We start from the raw sequence: 26,869 nt of genomic DNA, 5'->3' as shown, positions 1-26,869 counted from the left end.
ATCGCCCTGCCCTCTGCCACGGCCGCCAATCAGCGCCCACGCCCGTTGTGTGCCTAATCAGCCGCTCCTGAGGCACGCTGCTCTTGTCCTGTCTCCCTGCCTCTTCTGTTCGAGCTGTTGTGTTCTTCTCCGAACACCTCTGTCCACTTGGACTCCACGCTTAGCATTTTGAATTTCTCTGCAAAGCAAAACTTTAATGACCTAGCACGCTAGAAAAGCGCCCACAAGCGCTACACTCGGGTCACTCCTACAGCTGGTCCCTGCAACTCCTTGCTTATTGGGGAAATCATTGGGAGAGGACCCCGCCTGCTTCGCAGTGTCAGCGGCCTTCCTCCTCTCGGTGAGGACGCCTCACGTGGTCGGGGCCAGCAGCTGAGAACAAAGGCTCACATCCGCTCTCTGTGACCTCGGGCTCCATTTATAGACAATTATCCACACAGATGACTTATCAGGGCCAGCAGCAGGAACATCCTGCGTCTCAGTCTGAGGGAGCAATCAGCGCCTGCTTTAACCTAAGTCCAAATGATCCTTCCTAGTCACACAAAAAGAAAGGCTGAGGTTAATAAAGTCTTATGCCCTGTGGCAGAATAGAAGCAGATTAGAGAAGAGCCGAGGGTAAGCCCAGTTCCTTTGGCCACTGGAGAAAACAGATTCTCCTGCATGATATGCAGCCCACCGGGCAGTTTTCAACACTTTCCCACCCAGACTGGTGGTAGTCATAAAGGACACAGAAATCAAAAGATCCAACATGCTGGGAAACCCACGTCACATAAAACATCAAAGGGCTAATTTCACCTGGAGCAGGAGTCAGTCCCATCTAGAGAGGGCTTTTAGGAACTGCTATCCCACTGGTGTGGGGCTCCAGAGATAGGCTGAGTGCAGTCAGTGTAAGGGTTTGCAGCTTCAATAGAGACAGTGTACACTGGCTTGTGACTTGACCTCAGCATCTCTCCCCGTGATGTCTTAGCTCCCAGAGGTGCCTTCTAGGGATGAAATTAGGAGAATGGGCTAAGATTGGGTCCTCTAAGCAAACCTTCTTGGCTACCCTTGGAATGTTTATTATTTTACACTGCCTGAGGGCAAGGCCTGGTCCTTTCTCAAGGAGACTTTAGCAATTAGAGTACCTAGTCATAAACTCCTATGGAGAATTGGTTCCTGAGACTCCTGAATTGGCAAGGTCTTGGAGAGCTGAGGGCAGAGACCTCTGGCTCACATTAGTTAGTGGTCTCCCTGATCACTCTGCTATCATCCCCCAGGAAACTGATCTTGGCTCTTTTTCTATACTTGGGGACCCCCTGAGTTAACTAGGTTCAGATGCTCACCCCTTCTGAAATTGCTTGCAATTAAGTAAGAAAGTCTGGAGAGCAGAAAGTCTCCAAAACACTGGAAATGAAGCTCAAAAGCAAGCAATGCAAGCTACATTTCAAAGCTAGGGTGGAGGAGGGCTACAGCCAACAGCCAGGCAGTAATCCACTGTAGTTAGCCGAAGGGAGATTTAGGGAGAAGGTAAGAATGCCTCAAGCTGAGGAAAACATCGCAGCATCAGCTCTGTCTATCAGGCTGACTTCCTGTGGCTTTGGCACTTAGCTGAAGGCCATTCACCTGGAGGAGTTCGGTAGCTGGAACCCACTGCAAACCACAGAGCTGCTCTGCACAGGTTTACTAATCCAGGCAACTTCGTTGAAGATTTTAGTGTTTCCAGTCCCTCTCTGCATGTTACACCTGCCCTGGAATTTGTCAGAGCACATCTATCGTCAATGCCACACATCAAGCTACTGGCTTCCAATGCAACCTTCCTCCCCTTAAGACAGCATGAGTGCAGAGGACTGGAGGGCGATGCCTCAGAAACAACCAGGTAAAGCCACATGGAGATAAGAAGAAAGCAGATTGAACAACTGGTCGACTACGCCTTCACATGCCTGTGTCCCCAGCTCAGGAAACTAAGAGGGAAAGGGGGTGGGGTGCACAAGCCTAAGAGAAAAGGGGAAATGAGCAGTGCATCTCAACTAGGAGAGACAGGTAGAAGAAGATTCATGACTAATGGTGTAGGAAAGCCAAGAGAGAGCACTGACATAGGAGGAGGAGGAGGGGGCAGGGGGAGGAGGACGAGAAACCATTACATGTAGAGAGAGTATCGAGGATCGTGTGTGTTGTATGGATACATTACCTGTCCATTAAAAACTATGGCCTACAAGAGAAGGTAGATTAGAAGGTCCAAAAGGCAGAAAGAATTCTGGGATAGAACTAGGCATGGGAGGAGTCGCTGGAGGTATTGACGAGAACAGATGCATGGGACCTGAGCAGAGGTAACCAGTCATGTGGCAGAATATGGATTAGTATAAGTAGGTTGTGTTAAGTTATGAGCTAGTCAGGGAACGAGCCTAGCTATGTGGCCTAGGTATGTGCAAATATTTTTTTGAGTCTGAGTCATTATTCCAGGAGCTTGGGAACAGAAGGAAAAACAGCCTGTCATAGACCAAGGAAGGGAAACCAGCCCGTTGTATACCAATTCCATTCACGGAGAGCATAAAGGAGAAGCCAAGCAGAGGAGGGGGCTCTTCCGTCGCTGGATGCTAGCGTGATTTTAGAGCCTCGCAGCTCTCCTGGAAGCACGAGGGATGCAGCTGTCGGGTGAAACATGATGTGGATAAGCACTAGGAGATGCAGGTTCTCTCCGCATCCTGCTAAGCTGCTGCATCAACCAACTCTGCAGCCAACCTTCTTTGAGAACTATTTGCATGGGGTGGGGGAACCTCTCTCTACTGACTAAATTTTCTCTTCTTCAACTGAAGGAACAGTATTTGAAAATATTAAACAGAGCTTTCATTCTTAACTCGGTTGGTTTATCTAGATAGGTCCAGTTATGAAACCCAAATTTTTGTGAAAATTGTTTAAGGTTATTTCAGTGGCCGTGATACTAATAGACTGACTATTGTGGGAGCAAATGCAGTGGAATTGTGACTCGCCGTAGCTGTAGGACAGAATTCATCAATGTGAATTCACCCCCAGGCAGGACATGGATTGGTCTTCTGCCTCAGCGCTGTGTTCTCTCCAGAGAACCACAGACTGGGAAAGACCTGTCAGAAAATGAGTAGTCTGTGGCTTGGGGGCACACACCAGCATCTGAGGAAGACTAGTGCACTCCTGGTCGCTCTGGAGGTGGAAAGAGCAAAGCGGGGTGGAGCATAGCTTCTCAGACCAGGTAAGGAGAGAGAAGGATGAAGAAAAAGAGCACCCTATACCCTGGGGTGGGAGACACTGGCGACCCTAGCCTCACTGTGTGTGGCCAAAGCAGGAGCTCAAGAAGTGACAGTTAGAGACATTTTTTTTCCCAAACAAAGGAGACATTATAAGAATCAGTGGATGGTACACACGGGAATACATCTTCACTTTAGGATGTTTTCTTGACAATGGGGTACAGTGTAGAAAATCCTTGGAAAGTGGAAACAATTTCTATAAGAGCTCTGTGACAACCTGGGGGGGGGAGGGTGACAGTGTCTGGGCAGAGAATAAGTTACATTGTTCCAGAACGTAGGCAGGGAGTATAGGAGGACAGAGGGCAGCTCCTGGGCACTACGTCATCCCAAGCTCCGCCTTCATGTTGTCCTCCACGCATGGGAACTTCCCATGGTTCCCTACAACACCACAGCTTCCGTGTCACCTGTGTGCCATCCAAAGTAACTGGGCTGTGGAAAACCAAACCCCTGTGACTTCCAAGGGAGGGGAAAACACAGCTCCCGCCCGGGCAGCATCCTTAAAAATGTAGAAAATAATATCTAATAACCAAGGACTAATGGGGACAATTTAAAAATGAAATTGAACTACGGGGAAAATGAAATCAAAATTTAAATAAGACCTGTGGTCACAAAAAAAAACAATTGTAGTTATACCAAGGCCCAACTGCCTCTGTGTGAACACCTGTGTATTCGGAGTTTATTTCTGTGATTCCCAAATTATTAATCAGTTCTCTCCTGTGTACATCTGAATGTGACTTAAGGAGAAGAAGCACGGTGACTAAGAGAGAGTGACAGCTGCTACTGGGACCTGCAGTGTCATCATCCTGTCTCCATTGATTGAGGCTGTGCCCCACCCAGTGCCAAGCCTGGAGACACAGGGGAAAGGTACCCTAGGCTGTGCTCACAAGTGGGGAAAGCCCTGGGAGCCTCAGAAAAAGTTTCTGGTTCAGTTGAGAAGCAAGAGGCAGCCTCTGTGTTCACCCCGGAAGACAAGGTCATGTTGGCTGATTGACAGTGAAGAGATGCTAAAGAGCCAGAAAGTACAGTCCCAAAGACCATGCTGTCTGCTGAGCTTACATACCAGGTGCTGTGTGGAGGGAAGAGGGCAGAGCGTCCCAAGGCAGACTTTGGTCAGACATTGCACATGGGGACTTTGAGGAGCCCAATCCTGGCAAATCTAACCATGAGCATCTTCAGCCTTCCACATTACCCCTACACAGCTGATGCTGTCCTCAGCCACCCTGAGAACATACTGCCTGTCCACACCACACTGGGAGCAGTGAGCTCTGTGTCAGATATGAGTGATTCTGTACTCCTTGCTGAAGACTTCATAGGCCGCTACCTCCTCACCCACAAAGCAGAGCCCCAACTCCTCACACTATAAAAAAGGCCCTTGGGCCTCCTGCATCCCCCTTCCACCCTTCCCAGCACCAGGCTCAAGCCCTGGTTTTCTTCTTGGTCCCTGCATGTGTGAAGCTCAGTAGCCTTTGTTCTGGAGATAATGGAGGAGATAAGAAATATAAGAACTGGTCGCCTATCCAGCCCTTTCCACTATCTGTGTAAAGACCCCACTGACAAAAACTCAGGCAGAAAACAGACAAGCTGTGCCCGTGTGCACAATATAAACAGCCACACACATTCTCTAGCCCAGTGGTTCTCAACCCTTTAAAACAGCTGTGGTGACTCCCAGTCATAAAATTATTTTATTGCTACTTCATAACTGTAATTTAGCTACTGTTATAAATTGTAATGTAAAAATCTAATATGTGTTTGGTTTCCAACCTAGGACGAGGGACTAAGGTGCATATTTTATGTATCAAAGCAGACTGAGCCTCTAAGGTCTCCCAGCATCCCTCAGTCCCTACCTGGCATTCCCTGCCCCCAGCCATTACCTTGCCAGGCCAGGGGCTGGGCTGCCCTTCCCCAGAGGCTCCTCCCTATATAATCCAGACATTTTGGTCTCACTCTTCTCTCTCTGCCAATCTTTGTCTCCCCCCCCCCCTCTCTCCCCATGGGGACTCCCCTGGCCTCCTTCCGTGGAGCCAGTAAACTCACCTGAGAGCAGTTTCCCAATAAACCTGCCTTTAATATAATCTAATCTGGCTTGAATTGGCTCATTTCACTGGCTAAGAAATAACCTACAAATATGCAGGATATCTAATATGCAACCCCTGTGATAGGGTCACTTGATCCCCAGTGGAGTCATGACCCACAGGTTGAGAACTGCTATTCTAGAGAAAGCCAGGTAGCAGAGACTCCCTCAGACTTGGGACCAAGCTAACCACAAATCACAATGAAACCCACATCAGTCCAAGGCAACAGACCCAGAATCAGATGTGTGGTGACTCAGCTAGGGGAGGTGTCTGCTGCAGATGACAAGATGACCAAATGTAATATGTCCACGGAAATTAAAGCAAGATGTGCGAACGTGATTACAGACAGGAAACCACAAGGGTGACTAATCAGCTCTAAAACCACGGGAGGAAAGATGTGACATTTGACACTAGTTAGGGCCAACATAGGTGTGCTGTTCATCAGAGGAGGGTTAGACAGAGTGAAGTGGGGGGAAAAAGGTAGGTCTCGAACAAATACACATGTTTTATGAGTGTGTGTGTGATGGTGGTGGTGGGGGGCTCCTAATTTGCATTTCTATACTTTTGAGATCAAATGACCCAACCTGTAGTGGCTATTCCCGGTTGTCAACTTGACTATATCTGGAATAGTTCACAATCCAGAATTGGAAGGCTGACCTGTGGTCCTGATCTTGAGGCTGGGAGATATAAATTTCTGACCTGGATCCTGGCATGGAGATCTTGAGGCATAGTGGCTATGAATCCCAGGAGACTAAGGCAAGGAGATCTCCCGAGTTCAAGGTCATCTGGAACAAAGCAAGTCCCAGATCCAAGCATGGTGGTACACACCTTTAATCTGAGCCACACCTTCTGCTGGAGACCTACATAAGGACATTGGCAGGAGGAAGACTCTCCTTCGCCTGCTTGCCTTGTGGGACTGAGCAACTGCTAGATCCTTGGACCTCCATACACAGCTGCTGCTGCTCACCATTGTTGGGGAGTTGGACTACAGACTGCAAGTCATCAACAAATCCCCTTACTATAGAGACTGCCCATAAGTTCTGGGACTGTAGAGAACCCTGACTGTTACACCACCTTTGCTGAAACTGAGTTTAAGTTGTGTGGTCTTTACCAGGCCCTGTCACTGAATCTGAGCCACTCCTGACGTAAGACTAGTTTTCCAACCTCTGCACTCAGATCTGAGAGGCCCCTCAGGACTGTCACCTGTACTTGCAAACATTCTCAGACCCCTCCATTCTAACCCTCTCTCACAAGTTTTGCCAGATACAGTTCACTGGATACAACCTTACCACCTCCTGACACCCTGTCACCAAACTGACCAAGCCAGCAGGACCACCCACAGCTCCCTAGGACTTCTAAACAAGGGACACTCCTCAGAACACTGTTGGCACCCCTGAAGGACACAGGCTCTATCATCTGCCTGTTGGTATCATCTGCAAAGGTGAGCTGCCAGGGTCCATGGTCTCTGTCTAGGTCCTTGGTCTCTGTCTAGGCCCCCCTTCCTGGTTTCCTTTTTTTTTTTTAAAGATTTATTTATTTATTATATGTAAGTACACTGTAGCTGTCTTCAGACACTCCAGAAGAGGACGCCAGATCTCGTTACGGATGGTTGTTAGCCACCATGTGGTTGCTGGGATTTGAACTCTGGACCTTTGGAAGAGCAGTCGGGTGCTCTTACCCACTGAGCCATCTCACCAGCCCCCTTCCTGGTTTCCTTGTCTCTGCCCTCCATTCTATAGGCTCTGTAGGGTCTTTGCTTGGTACCGGTTTTGTCTGCAGCTTGCTATGACCTTGCCTACATCTTTTGCCAACACTAAACGACCCAAGCCTATATTCTACTGTTTTGGTGTACAAAATTGCTTTATCTCTGCGACATCTTTATTTTATTTATTTATTTATTTATTTATTTATTATTATAGATAAGTACACTGTCGCTGTCTTCAGACAGACCAGAAGAGGGTGTCAGATCTCATTACAGGTGGTTGTGAGCCACCATGTGGTTGCTGGGATTTGAACTCAGGAACTTCAGAAAAGCAGTCAGCTCTCTTAACCACTGAGCCATCTCTCCAGCCCTCTCTGCGACATCTTAATCTAACAAACATAAAGACTCTCACCCTTGCAGTGAAGACTGACGCCTAGCCTAGCAAGATGAGGAGGGCAATCTGTTAACTGAGAGAAAAGGACTTTTTCTCTCACCCCCAAGTCTGGGCATGAATTAGAGAGGAACCCTGAATGGAGGTGGGGGGGTGCTAGAAGGAAACAGGAACCAGATTGAAACTATAGCAGGAAGGGTCCTGTAACTTGAAAGAGAGGGGAAAAACTTTTCATAATAGAAAGGTCTAAAAAATCTGGAATCGGTTCAAAAGAGAATGTAAATTCCTTAATAGATTTTTTTTTTTTATTGACAGAGATCTTCATCATTTAAAAATATTTCACAGGCACCAAGAGTACAACACGGAACACATCCATGCATGGCAGGAACAAGATGAGCACACAGACGTTCTGAAAGCCACGAGGTGGAAGGAGGTGGCACCCACACACATACACTCTCTGGTCAGAGCTGGGGATGAGGTAAACTGGGGGATTCTCAACTGTATATTAAAGCCACATTTGTAGGTCCAGTCTTTCTGGGAAACACGCAAATAATGATTAAAGCATCATATGATCCTCTTGACTCTCTTCTTGACTCATAGCTGGTCCTGAGGTTCATCGTGAATAGCTACATACCACAGGTCAAGTTTCCCCAAAGAATCCGGAGATAGCACCAGGGACCATACAAACTAAGAGGTGATGTTAGTCTATCCCAAAGACAGCATCCCTAACTGGGAATAGGCTCATTCTGAAGGAAATGTCCATGCCTGGCATGTGACCAAGAAAGAACAAGGAGAGATGCTGATCTCCCAAAGTGAAGCAAAAGATGACAACACTTGTTTCTAAAGGTCCAGGTGGGAAACATGTAATGCTTACTCAGAAGTGCATGTATGTGCTTGCGGGACACATGCCCTTCACACCCGTGCCATGATAAACACAGAACCCCAGGGCATATGAGCTGACAGACTCCGTGACCACGCGTCAGTGGATGTGACAAGAGAACGAATTTATATTAGAGTCCCACAGAATATGCTCAACTGACGCCTCTGGGGGAATTTAAAGAATTACAAGGACAGTAGATGTTGTAAAACGACCAAGCATGTTTGTTAAAAGAAATAAAACTTGAAGACTAAAACTATAATAATTTATGTTTATAATTGATAAATAAATAGATCAACTTAAAACATTAAAAAAAAAAAAAGGAAACCATCAATTTGAAGAAAGCCCTAGAAAAGGCTGGTAAAGGAGAGGTTTGAGCTGATACAGGCAGAGTGTGAAAGACAACAGGAGCTGAGGCCGAGGGAGGGCAGCCATGTAAGCATAAGCTCCCAGTCTTCAGTGAGAGAGGACTAAAGAAAGGTCAATCTATGTCTAAAGAAGAAAGACAGCAGGTGAGGATGTTTCAAAACCAATAAAAACCCACCAATGGTCTTACTTACAAAGGCCTGATAATTCCAAAGAGGATTAAGCAAAAAGAACCTCACACCTAAACCCACATAATAACAAAAACAGGCAAACAGGAAACAAACCAGATTAGGCCATGAATGAGTTCTCAGTGAGGGAGCCAGTCACCATCTCAGAGACCACACCGTCCGAGCCCTCTGAGCTGTGAGTTTAAGAGAGTGGAGCGATTTGCATAAAGAGAGAGTAAAAGGAAGAAACAATCTCACCATCAAATTCTCTCCCTGAAAAAGCAATAATTTTCACGAACCAGGAAGACATTTGCTCGGAAACAATGTCCAAGCAATGCCAGGCTGATTATTAATTTGTTAAAAAGGCAAGGTTAAATTGTACATTTCACGGTTTTAAAAAGTGGGAGATATATATCTTCTTTTAAACACTAAAAATTACAACCAATATTAATGTGACAGATTCTTCAGTTAAAAGACAGATTGTCAAACTGGTTTAAACTAGTAGAACTTAGCTATAGAGAGATTGCTAAAACAAGACACATGGAAAATTTCAAACAGGAGTATGGAAAAAAGACATAACGTTCAATTAGCAATAAAAGAGACAAGGAATTAGTCTCACACAAAAGCAGTCACTGCTCACTGATAAACTTAGCCACAGGGAAGACACAATCACTCAAATACACATGTGCTGGTTAATACAGCTTCAGAAGACGCTGGCTAAACTCGGACAAAATAAAGCCATCCCAACAAGCCATGATCATTTGAATAAATTGTTAACACTTCCCTCAATAAATGAAAAGAAAATAACAAAAATATCACCACATTTTTGAATAATTAAATCATTTTATTTATTTATTTATTTATTTTTGGTTTTTCGAGACAGGGTTTCTCTGTGTAGCCCTGACTGTCCTAGAACTCACTCTGTAGACCAGGCTGGCATCGATCTCAGAAATCTGCCTGACTCTGCCTCCCAAGTGCTGGGATTAAAGGAGTGAGCCACCATGCCCGGCTAATTAAATCATTTTAAATGCTTTCTTTCTTTCTTTTTTCTTTTTGTTTTTTTTGAGACAGGGTTTCTCTGTATAGCCTTGGCTGTCCTGGAACTCACAATGTAGACCAGGCTGACCTCGAACTCAGAAATCCACCTGCCTCTGCCTCCGGAGTGCTGGGATTAAAGGCGTGGGCCACCATGCCCGGCTAATTAAATCATTTTAAAAAGCTTATTTTTTGAGCCTGTACAACACATACTGTTGAGTTATATATTCTTTTCAAATACACGTGTGTTTTTAAAAGTCTGTGTTATACTGTAGGCTCCAAAGCATGCTTTAATAAGGTTTCTGGAAGATAGTCACAGTAACTACTGCTACTGTAAGAACTGAGTTTTCATGCCATACCACAAAAATTAGCTTCATAACTAAAAATAGCTAATATGTTAGCAATTTTTGTTTGCTTTTTTTTCCTGAGACAGGATTTCCTGAGATAGTAAGATCTGGATCTTACTATGTAGCCCAAACTGGCCTCAAACACTCAGCGATTCTGAGCTCTGGGATTACAGACATGAGCCAGGAAACTTCGCTATCATTGGCAACTTTAAAGGGTAAATGTTTAGTAACCTTGAATCAAATACTACATTACAATGAAGATTAGAGATTACTTGGATTTAAGACATTAAAAACATATAATTAAGTTAGGATTGGGGGTACTATAGCATTAAATAGTTCAGCTAGACAGATTAGTGAATTATGATTATTAGGAAGCAATAAATTAAACATAGAACTTAAAAAATAAAGGAAAAGGGAATTCCAGGAGGATGAGCCCAGGGAGAGCAGAAGGGAGAAAATAATAAAGAACAATAATCAAAATAAACTTAAAAATTAAAGAAAGACAATTCAAAGGTATGTCCAAAAACTTAGCTTTAGCAGAAGCGTTGTGAGAATTAAAGGTCATGGGTGGCCCCAGAGGTGTGGAGGACAGCAAGTCAGGATGTGTCCCTGCCCTTTGTCTACAGTTATCACAGAGCTTAGTCTAGGCAAATCATACAGGGCCCACAGACGAAGGTCATGTGTCCACTACAGCCACACATGGTATCAAGATGCTACAGAGGCGCCCGCCTTAAACCACTCTCCAGGTCCCCTTCCTTCTCTTTCAGCGAATTCTAACAAGACTGCTGAGCCTCTGCAGGCTCCGTGGGAATCTCCAGGTACAGCCGTGGAGGAGGTTACTGCTGGTTCTCATGCTCATCTCACCCCACCTTCCTTGCTCCCTGGGCTCCAACCCCAGGGAGCTCTTTCTCCTTCTCAGACGTGCCAGGTTCCTCCCTGCCTTCCCGGGATTGGGGATATATACATCCGGCTACCCCCACACAGCTCCTGAGGTACTTGATCATTCACCACAAGAGCCACCAAACCCTCCACAAGACCTGTTCTGCAACATCAACCCTTCCCATGGGGCCCTAGATCCCCCAGGCCTCCTGGCGGATGTTTCTCTAGTGAACTGAGCCCCTCATATGTGAATGCTTAGAACTCAGGCATCTCTGTGTGATCCCTTGGCTGCTTCTATTGGACCAGAGACTATATGAGTATGGATTATGTTTGCCTTCCAAACACTACACACAGCTCCTGCCATGGACATCTGTCCTGACAGCCGGAGAGATGCTGTGCTTTCTGGACACAGTGCAGTTTTGATGCAGGACAGTAGAAGTACAGGAAGAGAAAAAATTGGGGGATGGCTTGGGGATCCCACCGGACTCCCTCCCTCTCTCTCTTGAAACCAATAACTAGCATGTCACCATCACCTTGACTCACCTTGACAGGTAATTTTAGGCTGTGAAAGACACACAGCATGTACTTCTTAAAAAGGAACTTTCCTGCAGGGAACAGGTACCACCACTGCGGTGCTTCCTGAGGCTCCATGCCAGGGATGGGGGTGGGTGGGTGGGGGTGGGGTGTTGGGGGTGGGGGCAGCTCCCATCCCCAACCATTTCTCTAACTCACTCTGTGATTGGGCATCCTTCCTGGAATACCTGGCTCGGATTTTGGAGACAGTGCAGAAAGCTCCATACCCTAGCCTCTCCATCTTTGGAATACAACTGCCCTAAACCAATCTCCAGTCTTCTTGGAGGAAAGATCAGACTGAAGGAGTAAGCATGAAAGCATAGTGCAGGTACATTTTAGCTTAGAAAATTTTGATTAGTCTCAAACTATGAAAAACCCCAAAGAAATTAGGGCCTCATGAATTTATCATCTCCACATAGTATTAACATAACTAGTGTGGCTATCTTTTTTTTTTTTTTTTTTGGTTTACTGAGGCAGGGTTTTTCTGTGTAGCCCTGGCTGTCCGGGTACTAACTCTGTAGAACAGACTGGTCTCGAACTCAGAAATTCTCCTGCTTCTGTCTTCCCAGGAATGGAATTAAAGACATGTGCCACCACCACCCCCAACCCTGGCTAGTACTTCTTCTATCTTAATTGTGTCCCTCAGGATAAGTGGCAGCCCTAACCTTGGTACCAGTCAATATAAACTAAACCAGAAACAGGGTCTTAGTAGATAAACCCAAGTGAAGATGAGGTTTTAACTGTGTAGGTCCTAAATGCAATATGGTGGGTGTTTTTATAAGGCCAGAGGGAGAGAGTAAGGAGGGGAAAGAAGGAGGGAGGGAGACAGGGAAAGAGGGTAGTTGAGGGGCCCGGGTGCACCTAAGTGAAAAGCTGGGGTGGCACATGTCCCCTATAGCCTTCAGAGGGAGCTGACCCAAGAACAGCCTGTGATCAGCCTTCCACAGAGAATAAATCTCTATTGTTCAAAGTGGCCCAGTTTGTGGACGGTTGTCATGGCAACCCTGGGAAACCAACAACATAAACTGCATTCTTTAAGGCTAACTATTGAACATTACATCTGACAAAAACTTGACCTTAATAGCATAGAGAAGTAGTCACCTTTCAAAGTTGACATGCCAGGAACAGTTGTCACCAAGGCTGCCAATGGGACAAGTGGGCTGCAGCAGGACCAGGCTTTGGCTTCCTTTGAGTCCTGCGAGATGTCCGCTGGAGGCAGGTGTTACAGTGTGGTCACTTCAGTCTGCTGCCCCAGGGCTCCCAGTGGCCTTGCCTTCTTCCTCACAGGCTCTTACCTCTCCTCTCCTCATGCATCCTTCCACCCTCCTCCCTGCAGTAACCACACCTGGCTACTCTAGATCTACATAGAGATGGAGCCCAGCTCCAAGCCTAACCTAGCCACGGCAATACGATAAGCAAATCGAACGCCCACATTGGGCTCAGGCTTCTCCGCACCTGACTATGGTTAACAACTAACTTTCCATCACAGACTGAACACTGGCATTGACCTCATAATTGACAAACACAGACAACAGCTTGCAAACATCTCTCAGCTTCCACTTCTTTCACCTTGCAAACTTCTCTCTCTCCCTCTCCCTCCTCTCTCCTTTTCTCTCTCTCTCACAGACACACACTCACAATCACATTCACACACACACCAGACGTGTGTGCACTCCCAGTCGCACACACAGGCACCAGCACCCTCCCTGAGCTCCTGGACTACAGTGTGCATTTCTCTATCACATCAGCACAATCGTCACAGCTCTCAGTTTGTTCCTACATTTGTGACTAAAACGCTCCTTAAGGTGCAGACCACGATTCTGACAATGAGGCAGATGGCCAGGCACGGACTTGGTAGAACGGACCAGGGAGACGATACATTTCTAAGCAGTGACTCTCACTCAGGGACTGGCTATCTCAAGTCTTTCATCCATTCCCAGGTGTAGCCGACTTTGAAGTCTCCATTTTCAGCTCTCGGTGGCCTCTAGTCTGTTCCTGAGGCCACTCTATCATCCCGTCTTAGCTCTCTAGCCTTGCGACGGTTCTGGACATCTCTAGTCTTCCGACTCACACTGTGAGTGCTGGTCACAGGATGCCTCTGGCCTCTTCACAGCCAGCCCCTCAGGTGACCCACCATTTCCTAGGCCCCTGTAACTCACTGTGCAATGCCTCACAAATCCACTTCCCCAGGTGACCACGGGTCCCATACCCAGGCTCTTCTACTGCCTCTCCTTCCCTTCAGTTCATCCACCGAGCTCATCCTCCAATCTCAAAGCCACCAATGACAGCCCTGCTAACATTGGGCTGCTATTCAAGCATCCGCTGTCTGCTGTCAATCATCCTCAAGCCTCGCAGGTACACTCTGTAGTGCCTTGACCCTGCTACCCTTTCTCCTCGTTCTTCCCTAGCTAGTGACTGCTGGTGGTTTATACTGTTTGGAAGTCCAAACTCCGTCAAGGCCCATTTTTGCACTGCCTAATTTCCTGATAGGGTGCAACTTTCTCACATGAAACCCTGAACACTTTCTAGCTATTATGTTGACAATAATACAGAGCATTCTAGATAGTAATTTCTTTTCTTTTCTCTTCTCTTCTTTTTTTGTTTTTTCAAGACAGGGTTTCTCTGTGTAGCCCTGGCTGTCCTGGAACTCACTCTGTAGACCAGGCTGGCCTCGAACTCAGAAATCTGCCTGCCTCTGACTTCCAAGTGCTGGGATTCAAGGCGTGCGCCACCACTGCCCGGTGGTAGTAATTTCTTAGTTGTTCTTCCTGGGAGACTGTGTTACATATGGTTGGGGACTGCTCCTTTCTTGTCTGTGTAGGACAGTGTGTGTGTGTGTGTGTGTGTGTGTGTGTTTTAAATAAAATCCCAATTGTTCAGTTTTGCCAATGAAGACTCGGGAGCCAGACACTGGGTGAAAGGCTGCAAGGTCAAAGAGGCAAACAAAGCATTCAGCTGACCCTCCTTCTCCTCCGTCGACTTCCGGAAGAGGAAAAGGAAGCTTTCCTTATCATTTCAAACACCCTCAAACTGAACGTCCCTCCCTTCTGCCTCTACTGCGTCTCTCCATCCATCCTCCTGACTCCCTCTTACTCTCTCTGTTTCTTCTTTCTTTTTCTTTTTTCTTTCTTTTTTTTTTTTTTTTGGTTTTTCAGGACAGGGTTTCTCTGTATAGTCCTGGATGTCCTGGAACTCACTTTGTAGACCAGGCTGGCCTCGAACTCAGAAATCCACCCCCTGCCTCTGCCTCCCAAGTGCTGAGATCAAAGGCGTGGTGTGTCAGTGGGCATTAGCACAGACTTCAGACTCGTAATTAAGCATCATGGGGCAGGGAGCAGGCCACGATGGGTAGAGGGATAGTTCTTACCATTCCTTATTCCTATTATTCAAGCTGTAATGTAGCTTATAGCAAGCTAACCATTGTCATACATATCAGACCTGACCTGAACTGCTACATGAACGACTCAGCTGTCAAGCTGTAGAAACCCAAGAGATGTGTCCTTGTTGCTGGGACTATCAAAAAAGGCATGGTCACTTCAGTCACAGCTGCTGAGCACAGGTCTCATTCGTCAAGGTGGGATGACAGGAAGATCCCTGGCTTATGCAAGCTTGTGTGTCATGTTGTTGTCAAAATGCTTGTGTTGAAAAAAAATGCTTGTGTTGTGCAAGGAATGAGGATATGGAAAGGGGGGCCACTGCCTGGTTGCTGGGGCAGGGGAGAGTGGGGCAGGAAAAAGGGCAGGGAAAGGCAGAGCAGGAAGAAGGAGCAGAGGAGGGCGTGGCAGGAAGGGTGGGGCAGGAGGGCGGAGCAGGGAGAGGGGGCTGCCATCACCTTTTTTCACCAGCTCACTTCAGGGTCATTGAGAATGACAGTTCTTTTAGGCCTCTGCCCTGTCTCTTTGGTGTGCTTTGGAGGATCCAGAAATCTGCCGGAGCTTCAGCCTCCTGCCTCTTTCTTCCTATAAAATGATCTACCAAGAGAGCTGTCCTAAGGAACATGCAGAAGACTGTGAATTCTGCCTGGCTTGGGACTAATGGCAAGATGTGAGGTGTGTGCATGGAAAAGAGAGGCTCAACACTTTATATTTAACATGGAATATGCTGTTTTTATGAGCTGGCGCAGTCTTCGGCACCTAGAGTTATAGCCTCTGGATGGCTTCCTGCAAGGGTCTTCTGATTGCTGGGATGGGACCCAGATACAACCATGCTACCACACTTCCCAGCACAGGATTGTCCCAGAAGTTGAGGCTATTTCCCAGAAGATATTGCTCGACTGCATGAAGGTCCCTGTTCAGGCGAGAGCCTCCTCTCTACCATGCAAAGTGTTTCTTCTCCTACTTTATCTTATTATACGTCTCCTTGGTTAAAAACAGAACATAGCCTTTGCTTCTAGAGTACCATCTGCAACCATTTGTACAATCCAGCAAGTGTGGAACAGTGTCCCAGCACGTGGGCAGCCAAGGTTTTTTTAAACCAAACTATACAATGATTTCTGTGCTCAGAATTATGTAAATGTACCTGAAAACAGATTATAGCTAGAACCAACGAGACTTTCGTTGATCTGCTGTATGGATTTCTGTGCTCTGCAGTGATCTGTAAAGAGTACCAGGCTACTTTCTCTAGCCTGACATATTCTGTCAACTATAAACTACTCCATAGAAAACACAAGAACTCTATGAAGCCTCTTTATCAGAAAATCCTTGAATCACTTTAGATGCCATGTTGAAATATTGGCAACAACATTCAGCAGCGATCAACTGTGCCACATGGTGCTAAACTTGGGCAGAATCCACAAAGGCCTGTGTGTGCCCCAAGGTGCCTGCAGGCATTGTGAAGGCTAGCTCATGAGACCATGACTGCTCTGTCAGTCCACTGACTGGACTTCTCTGAGACTCATAGGAAGGTGGCACTGCAGAAGAGGACTCAGTGCTTGTCTTCATAGCCTCAGGTGACAGAGCCACAGGTCAGCCTTCCCCACCTCCTGCCTTCACTCATGGCTGCCTGCCGCTGTGCAGAGCTGGAACACAGGCCAGGAGCCATGTGCTTGTGTTCTGATGGCGACCAGGTTTGGCCAGACCTGAGTTTGTTCCTGCTGTTAGATTACTGTCATCATCAGGAGTTGAAAGGCTTTAAGGAAACTAAAACAGCCACTTTGACTAGGGGGAGTCAGAGCCAGAGAGCTGGATGACTCACAGAGAGAAAACCACTCAGAAGGCAGGTAGGCAGAGCTCTGTTGGTACCATAGCCTCTCGCCTCTCGCCTCTGTTCTGCTACTATTTATTGGGTTTTGTTTTGTTTTAAACAACCAAGGGCTTGTACCCAGCTGGCTGGAATACAGCCTCCAGCACAGTCCAGTAGTTCTACTCTCAGATGAGCTCTGGTCACTTCTACTTCGTTCTCTTTATAGAGTCCCACAAGAAGGTCCACACGGTGTACACAGCTGTGAGCTGGTCACTGTTCCTCAGTTTGGTCATGTCCTACTTTTTCTGACAGTTTTTACAGAGCACTGGCAAAGTGACCACACTAGTAAGACAGGACATTTGTTGCTAAGATCCTGCCCGTAGCCTCAAGCAGGGCCACGGGGCATGGGAGAGCTGCTGCTGGTTGTGACTGGTTGTGGGATTCTGGATTCAGTACTGAGACTATATAGAGTAAGGGAAACCTTTGTTAATTAAACAGGCAGGCGTGTTAGTTAGTCAAACTCTCAGGTCACAGGCCTTATTTCAGGACCCTCTGTTGGCTGAGCCTCCTGCCAACCTGCCCTGGCTCACTGGAAATCTCCATGTTGCCTAGTTCAGTGGCAGATGACAAGCCAGCACACATAGATACCACAACCACTGTAGACCACCACCACTCTTTTCTCCTCATGCTTTCTAGAGACAAAAAACTTCCCATGGATGTAGCTCATCCTTGGTCTGATGTAGCTCACCCTTGGTCTGCCGCTGGCCTCAAGCTCCTGGATGGGCTACAGAATCTGTGCCCTTAGTGATCTGAAGGTGGGCAAACACTGTTTCGTCACCCCTCCCCTTACAAATGATTCTCTGTTAACAGCTGAATACAGGGGATAGAGCAAGTCACACCCACATAGGCTGGACTTCATAATAAAATCCCCCACACTATTTTGTATGCAACTGTGGGCTTCTGAGATCTGTGAGGAGAAAGAAATGGCCATTATTGTCAAATTCTGGCGGCAATGTGAACACTAAGGAACCTGCTTTCTCTCATAGCAAGGACAGGGTTAAATGGAGAACGTGTACAATTGGAAGTTCTGGAGAGGAGAAGATAACTTAGGGAGAGTTCCTAGTTCATAAATATTTACTTATTAACATTTGTTGAAAGATATATATTCATATTTTAGATAGTATGGGTTTTGTTTTGTTTTGTTTTGTTTTTGTTTTTGTTTTTTTTGGTTTTTTCGAGACAGGGTTTCTCTGTGTAGCCCTGGCTGTCCTGGAACTCACTTTGTAGACCAGGCTGGCCTCGAACTCAGAAATCCACCTGCCTCTGCCTCCCGAGTGCTGGGATTAAAGGCGTGCGCCACCACGCCCGGCTGATAGTATGGGTTTTATAGTGCTTTGTAAAAATCAGAATATTCTTAACCTGTTAACAGATTTCTTCCACACCCCACTGCAATGCTGGAAGATCTCCACTAGACACACACATACACTCATACACACACACTCAGACACATATACACTCATACATACACACTCATATATATATACACATACTCATACATGCACACACTCATACATACATTCATACATACATACACATATACATACTCATACACACGCACACATGCTCATATACATATACGTTCATACATACACACACTCATACACACACACACCCTCATACCTATACTCATACACACACTCATATACATACACACATAGGTAGGCAGAGTTTTCATTCCCTGTCTAGGACTCTGATGTAGGGACCACAAGGAGGGAAAAGAAGGAGGTGGAGAGGGGAGAAGACACCATGGGGTCGGTGATTCATGAAAACATGGCCATGAGAATTAGCTGATTGGAGTTAAGAGCTGCCCAGATGGAACACGGAAAGTTATAACTCAGGGTTATTGGTAGGGAAGTAGATTTTAATAACTTAGAGGATAGATATCTGCCCAACTCTATTGCATTGAAGGCTTATTATAAATATAAAAGTTATGTGTCTTTTAGCTGGGAACTGAATGATCAAACCCCTGATCAAGATTAAATAATTACAACAGCCGAGGTCTCCTCCTGAACCAGAGGAGCTCAAGATGAGGAGATACTGAAGGCAGCTTGGTGGATAAGGGTGATGAGCAAACAGGCTGGGTCTCTCCCCGTGCCACCATCCTAGGAGCAGATGTCCCATTGCAAGATAGAAGAGGAGATGGACATGGTACCATCTGTGAGTTGTCACCACTCCAAAGTGAGGACTGAGCACAAAGTGCAGTTAGGTAATGGGTATGCCCACTGGGAAGGAAACCCACTACAGACGGAGCATGAGAAGCCACGCGGCAAGGTGCAGCGTGTTACACTGGTGAGAGCCTTCAGCACCAGTATCTGCACCTGAAGCCACGTGAACAACAGGCACCGGGCAGTAGAGAGGATGAGGAAGCAAGTCTCATGCTCAGAGCCCATTATACTGCACGGGGGATGGGTTGCAGGGTGGGAGGCCAGGGGAGGTTAGCTGTCACTCAAGCTGGACCACTTTGCACAGCCTTGGCCTTGGGCCTGTGCACTCTAAAGATAGAACTGAGACAGGGTGAGGCTGGTAGGTGGGCAACTGGAGGGAAAGCAGAGAAACCTTAATTTCTCATGATTTCAATGAAAAATTAAAGATTCTCTGCTAGCAGGGCGATCCATCTCTCTTGCTATAATTCAAAAGAACCCATAGCTCTTAGATTCCTGGTATCCTCTCACAAGGCTGGAAAGGATATGAGTTGGCCGTACAGGATGCATTTGGCAATCAAAGGCTCAATCTGATCAGAGTAACGGTGCCCTGGGCATCAGCAGTTCTGAGCTAGAGAGATCAGAATGCTGCATAGGTTCAGAGAATATGCCTGTAAGTACCTACAACTGCCTTGGGCATAAGATCCATTCACTGGAGATAACTGAATGTCCAGCGGCGATAGGAGAAATAGATGGGACTGCAGTGGGTACCTGAAGCAGGGAGATGGCTGAGCCACACACAGCAGCACCAGGCAGAGAGCAATGATGGTTCTATCGGCACAAACTACACAAACAGGAGGAACACGTCATTAGCATGGAAGCCCAACCTGGTGACTAGATAAGCAAGTCATCTGCAGAGGGTCAGGTGACCCTCAGGGGAGGAGAGAGAAGCACACCTTCCCCAGAATCCCCTGCTTCCCAGTGACCCTGGCCGTGGATGCTTTGCCTGGCCCTGCTGCCTTTCCTTTAGAGACCTGAGGCACTTCTGTGAGACACAGGCTGGCTATACAAAGGAGGTGTCCCAGAAGAAGTCCTAACGAGACAGGAAGAAAAGTCAACCAAATATCCTAAAGATATTAAGACAAAAGCCTTGTTTTCCAAATTAAGTCTTATTAATTACAAAATTGAAAACCATGGACTCGCTTATTCTGTCTATAAACGACACGAACACTCTCCTGCTGTTCCTTTGTTGGCCCCGCGCAGGGCTAGAGGGCTCCTGGGACAACAAGGGATCTGTCTGCCTTCAAAGAAGGATGCTGCCAGCAAGGCATAGAGTAAGTATTGCCTAAAGGCAGCTCTTTCGTCTTACACTTTGGGAATAAGGGTCACTGAAGCAGTAGCAGTGACTCTTAGGTTTACCACACTTGTAAGAATCATAGGAATTGGAGTTCTGAGAGTTCCTCTTGAATACTAGCAGCATTTCCATTAGAACGGAGGAGTGTTCAGGGATGGCTTTTTTTTTTTTTAAGATTATAATTTAATTGTAAGATTTTCTCTCTTTCCTTTCCTTCCTACACTCCCTTCCATATGCCCCTCCCCACTCTCCTTCAATCCCTGGCCTCTTATTTTCACGACTTGTTATTGCATGCATATGTGTCTGCATGTATGCACTTATGTGGGTATACACCCTTTTCTCTTTTGCGGTCCTGCTGAGCTTTCTGTACTGTGTACCCTGACCATACCAGTGCTTTGAATGGGGAGCTCTCAATCAGATGCCTCAAGATGCTGTTTTCAAAAGGAGAGAAATCGTTACCCTGCCTCCCAGAGTCAGAGCTGTTATCTTCCCCTTGTGTGTGCGTCACGGAGAAATCAAGAAAGGCAGAGGAGAAGAGGAGAGGGTGGGAGAGGCGGGAGCGGGGGTGGGGAGGTTATTGAACAGAGATGAATGCTTGTCTCCACACAGGAGACGTGGAGACAGTATTGGTACCAGGACGCAGAGGCAAGGGTGATAAACAGTGCCTCCCTCGTGAGCATGAAGTCTGTTTGAAGAAACGTGAGGTAAATGACTACTTCCGCAGTCAATGGCTCAGTCACCAGAAGGATCAGCAGTACAGGAAGACTTGTGGTGACATCTGTAGGCGACAAAAGACTCACCAAGCAGGCCTGTTGCAATACACCACGTCTTGATGCCTGATTTCTTCACACTCATCGCTAGACTTTCCTTTAGATAAGACATAACGACATGTAACGCTTTCTAGAATGCAAACCGTTAATCAGTGTTGCATGGTTTCCTTAGAACATCATCATGAGCACTGGGATATTGAGTAAAGTGCACCTCAGTTTGGAAGTTAATGATGGGTTGGCCTCATCCCTGAAAGTGTAAGTCCACACACTCTCCTGCAGTACTGAAGCGCGTCCTCTCAAAGAACAGCTGCTACATTAAGTATCACCTGTAAACTGGTTATGGTGGCCACACCTCTGATGTCAGTGCTCCAGAGGTGCTATGTATGCATATGGGCCTGGTGAACCTGGGAGGATGGGATGAGGAGGGGCTACCTGGGAGCCAAGGAGAGGAGCCCTGCTCCAAAGACAGCAACCCTGGCCTGCCTCTGAACTCAAATATCCAGCATTTAGGACGAGAATTACTGATCTTTAAAATGTTCAGTGCCAGGTGTGGTAGGGAATGCCTTCACACACCTGCCAACACACAGGAGGCAGAGGCAGGTGGATCTCTGTGAGTTCAAGGCTAGCCTGATCTCCATAGGAATTTCCAGGACAGCCAGGTCTACATAGTAAGGTCCTGTCTCACAAAACAAAAACAAAAACAAAATAATAATTAAAATAATTGCTCACCCCATTGCTCTTGATTCTGGCAGCCCACACAGTTTAACAGAGAAAGCGACCAGCCTGTTGTGGTTCCTCATCCAAAAGGCCCAGGCAAACTAGCACAGCAGGTACAGCTCCTGCTCCATCAAACTTCCCTCAGCTCAGCCTTGTTTTAGCCAGGAGCGGTGAAGCACAGTTGGAAAAGACAGCATCCAAGCGCAGGACCCCAACCTCACACTCAAGCCTGGTGTGGAGCCATAGCAGACGCCAGATGTGCCATCCTGTTCCATGTGTGGTACATGGACGATGGCTGAGTCGTCACGTGTCTGAAAGGATTTCCTTGTCTTTGTACAAGTGGAAGCCTTGTTTCCAAGAGCCCCAGAAAACCTAAGCAGGTAGCACCTGCAGAAGCGGGCGTGGCACCTGCAGCCTCTTAGAAAGGCTGGGGGTTCTGCAGACAGTGGGGTGGGACGGTGGCCAGGCTCACTGGCTTCAGGTGAGAGAGGGATGTGGCATCCCAGAAGCTGCGTGGGATTCTGGGCCAAGTCTGAAACCTTTTCTTCCCTTTCTATCAGCCATGTTGATAATTGATGATAACACTAACTGCTCAGGCTTATGATGGGAAACCACATGGTCACGACTGACCTCCGTGGGTTTTTCTGGAAAGTTCCACTGCGGTTAAAGAGGAAACTTGTTGGGTCCACTGATAGTTTGTCAGTCCATGTGTGTGAACAGTATTGCTGCTTTCTTGGCATCCCACATGGGTTTGATCTAAATTCCCTTGTTCCCAGACAGTACTAAACATTGCAGCCCCATCTTGAGCCATTTCTGTTGGTCCCGTCCTCACTCTGAGACATTATTGGCAATAAAGGGGGTACCATTTCCCCTTCTAGTGAACCCACACACCAGGCAGCACAACGGAAGCTCAGCTGTGTCGTTTATGACAGGCTAACAATGGCTGGCGCTGGACACTCTCTGCTAGAGACACTGTGCCCTCTCCCGAGGTGAAGATGTTTCAGAACTGTTTCAGGAATCTGGGACTTGTGCCTGCTCCTGTGGCACCGAGGAGCCTGAACTCGAACGTCTCTACAAACTCACTCTGAATTTTACAGTGCACTTAGCTGGGTTCCTTTCAGTAGAGGTGGCAAAGCTACAAGTAGAGAATACTGAAGAGCATAGCAAAGAGTATTAAGTGGAATCACAGGGAACTGCAAAGCTTGCATTTAGAATTTCAATTGCATCTTGCATAGTAGGGACTGCGGAAATTGCAGGGGCTCTGCAGCCTGCAGTCTCTATCCCCACCCCTCGGAGAAGAACCTAAAGGCAGCCAGGGCACAGCCAGCACGTCCGGCTTGAGAGACAAATGGGATAAACAGGAGATGGACTAGAGAGGGCTTACGCCCCGCCCACAGCTTTCCTGCCTCACTACTGTTCCTCCTTCTCTCTGAGAGGGCTGCTGTTCCCCTGCACAGTGCATACTTCATTCCAGATAGAAGACACCATGCAGAGTGCTAGGTGCAGCGGCTCACAGTGTAATCCCAACAATAAGGAGGCAGAGGCAGGAGGATGACCATGAGTTAGAGGCCAGCCTGGGGTACACAGTGAATTCCAGCAAGCTGAGCCCTGTGCATCTAACCTCTACCCTGAAGCATTTTTGGTTTCATACCCTTGTGGCTGCTTCAGCCAGCAACAGTCAGTTTTAGCACCAACTGCAGCCAGGACTCCGCTCTGGTCAGGGAAGGAAAGGTAACTCTCTCAGGAAATTGCTTTTGTTCATTGGTCCTCGAGAGCGTGGAAACTCAATAGACCACCCTCTAATTGGATCTTCTCCCTTGCCTCAGGCCCGGTGCCTCCCAGGACCACATCTGTCTGCCGGGCTTCAACTCACTCCCTGCCAGCATCACCATGCCCCTTCTGTCTACGCACTAATATTTGACCGAGGGTCTGGTATTCTTACTATGCCTTCAGCCACTCCCCTGAGGCAGCATCCCCTCCCCTGGGCATGGCTCACTATCCTTCTGTCCCTCCACCTCCACCTGGCCTTCCCCCTCTCTTCTCCACACATCTAAAAAGATCTGCACTTGCATGCTCACTGCTGGCCCCATGGCACTTTGTATTCTCATCCTCCCTCTATCCTTCTGTGTTCATCTTCTTCCACACAGGATACGGATCACAGGGATACTGGGGTTTGATGCCGGAAGAGGCTTTAGAACATCTATCTATTCTTAGGTTCCTTTAGACGTCTCAGGATAGGAGTTTAGACGTCAGAGATAGGAGTTGCTATAAAGTTTTCAGATTTCCAGTGTCTTGTGCACGTGTGCCCCGGGATAAAGCTGAGGGGTATTTACTTACAGGGGGTTATTGTTTCTCCGTAGCTGGGATGAAAAAGTCCATGGGAGCGCATTCCCTGAGCAAGCGAGGTCCTAGGTTCAATCTCAGTACCACACAAAGGAGGGGAAAACATATAACCCACTACACTAACTACCTCTTTAGAGTGGTGGTGACTAGCTGGCTTACTTTGATCATAATTTGATTCACAGTTATACATTTGAATAACAAAATTGAAAAAAAAATATTGTTCTTAAAACAGAGTGTTTGGTTATACAAGCCAAGTTTCAAGTTAAAACATGAAACCATATTGAAAAAAATGACAGAGGCGGTTAAAATTTTGGGACAAACCGATTCCTTTAAATATCTTTATTTTCCAATTGGGAAAATAAAAGCTCAGAGGCCTGGGCATTTTGAGCCCATGTCAGGAGTAACTCCAGACTCCTGGCCCATGGCCAGCTCCATCCACTATCACAAAAGGACAGCAACTGCTGGTGAGTCTCCAGGCAGGGCCACTTTTGGGTGTACTATCATGGGCCCCTGTAAAGTCAGGCACATGGGCCAGGGGATTCCCTTCCTGTGCATAATGCTCTGGTAGGTGTTTGGTTCTTTAGGAAAAAACACTGCATCAAAACATGTCAGAAGGATTCAGGAGTCCCAGGAGGTTCTTATCAGCACTAACCCAGATGTAAGAGTGGGGAGAATTCCCTATGACCACATTCCTCATGGCTTGGCTTACAGGATCAGCAACAAATATACAACGGCTAGTCCTTGAGCTGGAATAATGCTGGTGTGGGTTCCTGTGTCCTGCTAACCTTGAGTCACTTGATGCTAAGACTTTATCTGCCATGTGGCATGAAGCAGCCATGGCAGGCTCAGGAATCCAGCTTCTTCATGATGCACTCATGGGTGGGGTCTGCCCCGAGCCTGTGCCCTCACCAGAGCTACCCATTATGCACACTTCAGAGAAAGCTCCCCAGGCATCTCAGGCAGCAGGAGATACCCCATGACAAAGGCTTGATTTCGGGCTGAGGTAGTTCAGGATGTGAACCAGAGCCCACAGAATCACAGTGTTCTTCGGTGGGAGAGAGATTTGGGGGAAAAGGAGACTGAGTTAGGACTGGAAGAAGAAAGGAGAGACTGGAAGGAGATGGCAAACCGCTAGGGCTTCAGAGTGGGATGTGAGCAGGAGGCCAAGTGAGGAGAGTTAGGTAGTGCCCGGTACAAAATGAGGTCCTTGGGACACAGAGCCACCAGCCAGTAAGGAATTCATCTACGGAACTTTAGCTCTGCAAAGGCCCTGGATTTCAGCCTGAATTCATCACTTCCCAGAGGTGCAGAGAGTTTACCAATATTAGAGTCAGCCAGTTACAACAAGCTCTTAATGGAGGCTCACTGTCCATACCTACTGTGGGATAAATAGGATTGGAATCAAAAAGGTGAGAGGAAAGGAACCAGAATGAACAGAGAATCCCGGAGTCAGAGAATCCCATGAGGAGTCTTCCAGGATGTATGTGTGCACACATGCTCATGTGTGTATGCATACTTATCCACCACACTTGCTCACACATCTATACCTCATGAATGCTTGAGCCCATGTATATACACTCCTAAGCCCCTAGGAGGTCACAGCCAGGAAGAGAATCTGGGATGATGTCTAATGAAGGTAGTACAGGCACCAGATTCAGAAGCCACATCTGCAAGACAGAGCTTGAAGATAAGCAAAGACTGTAGGACTCGCTGGGGGAACCGAGGACTGAGTCACAGAGTCCACGAACCACAGCATCTGGGGGATCAACCCCAGATCTCAATACTCTGGACAATACACTTTGCTCCAGGACCAGGTCAGGATGCAGGCAAGGAAGGCAGCCATCCCAATGGCCAGCCAGCCTTAGACCTGTGGCACTCTGAACCTGGTGCCAGCAATCCCCACGCAGGGACCTGTGCTTCTGTTCCCAGTTCCTGTGGCTCCCGAGGAAAGGCTTAACAGGACTGGGCATCCGTCTACTTCTGTGATAATACCACACACTCCTCACTTCATGCCACCGTCTCCTTGTAGCAGCTCAGTCTGTGTGACATGTGTCACACTTGACTTCTGCTTGAGGCCAAGGTCCCCTTTGTAGCAAAAGCATGTCTGTGCCTGTGAGCCATGAGCTGCATCTGGGTCTGAAAGTCACAGCTGCCCAGAGGGGACACGGGGGTCTAGAAGGCTCTTAACCTTGATTTCTTCCAGGTGACCTACATTTCTTGAGAAAGGATGCTGCTGAAGCGCCCTCTTCTGTGCCATGGTCGGGATGCAGAGCTCAGGGAGATTGAATTCCACTGTCTTACAACAGGACTGTAATAGCAGCTAAGGGTTAACCATGGTGACCATGGCAGTGAGCGCCCTCTTGCTTCGAGCATAGCTGACCCACTCCTTAGTACACAAAGACAATGTTCCAAAATCATCTTAGTATCTTCTTCTTCTCCTCCTCCTCCTCCTCTTCTTCTCCTTCTTCTCCTCCTCCTTCTCCTCTTCTTCTCCTTCTTCTCCTCCTCCTTCTCCTCCTCTTCTTCTTCTTCTTCTTCCTCTTCCTCCTCCTCCTCCTCCTCCTCTTCTTCTTCTTCTTCTTCTTCTTCTTCTTCTCCTCCTCCTTCTCTTCTTCTTCTCCTCCTCCTTCTCCTCTT

General features: G+C 47.3%; 1 protein-coding gene across 2 annotated transcripts in view; it reads right to left on the bottom strand.

The window, feature by feature from the left end:
• The window catches only part of Rps6ka2 (ribosomal protein S6 kinase A2), a 285,292-nt gene that overhangs the window by 138,138 nt on the left and 120,285 nt on the right, over positions 1-26,869 (bottom strand). The gene's annotated exons all lie outside the window — the stretch shown is intronic.

This window comes from Mus caroli, chromosome 17 (assembly GCF_900094665.2).
Source record: "Mus caroli chromosome 17, CAROLI_EIJ_v1.1, whole genome shotgun sequence".
Lineage (NCBI taxonomy): Eukaryota > Metazoa > Chordata > Mammalia > Rodentia > Muridae > Mus > Mus caroli.
This window is presented reverse-complemented; position numbering and strand designations above follow the sequence as displayed.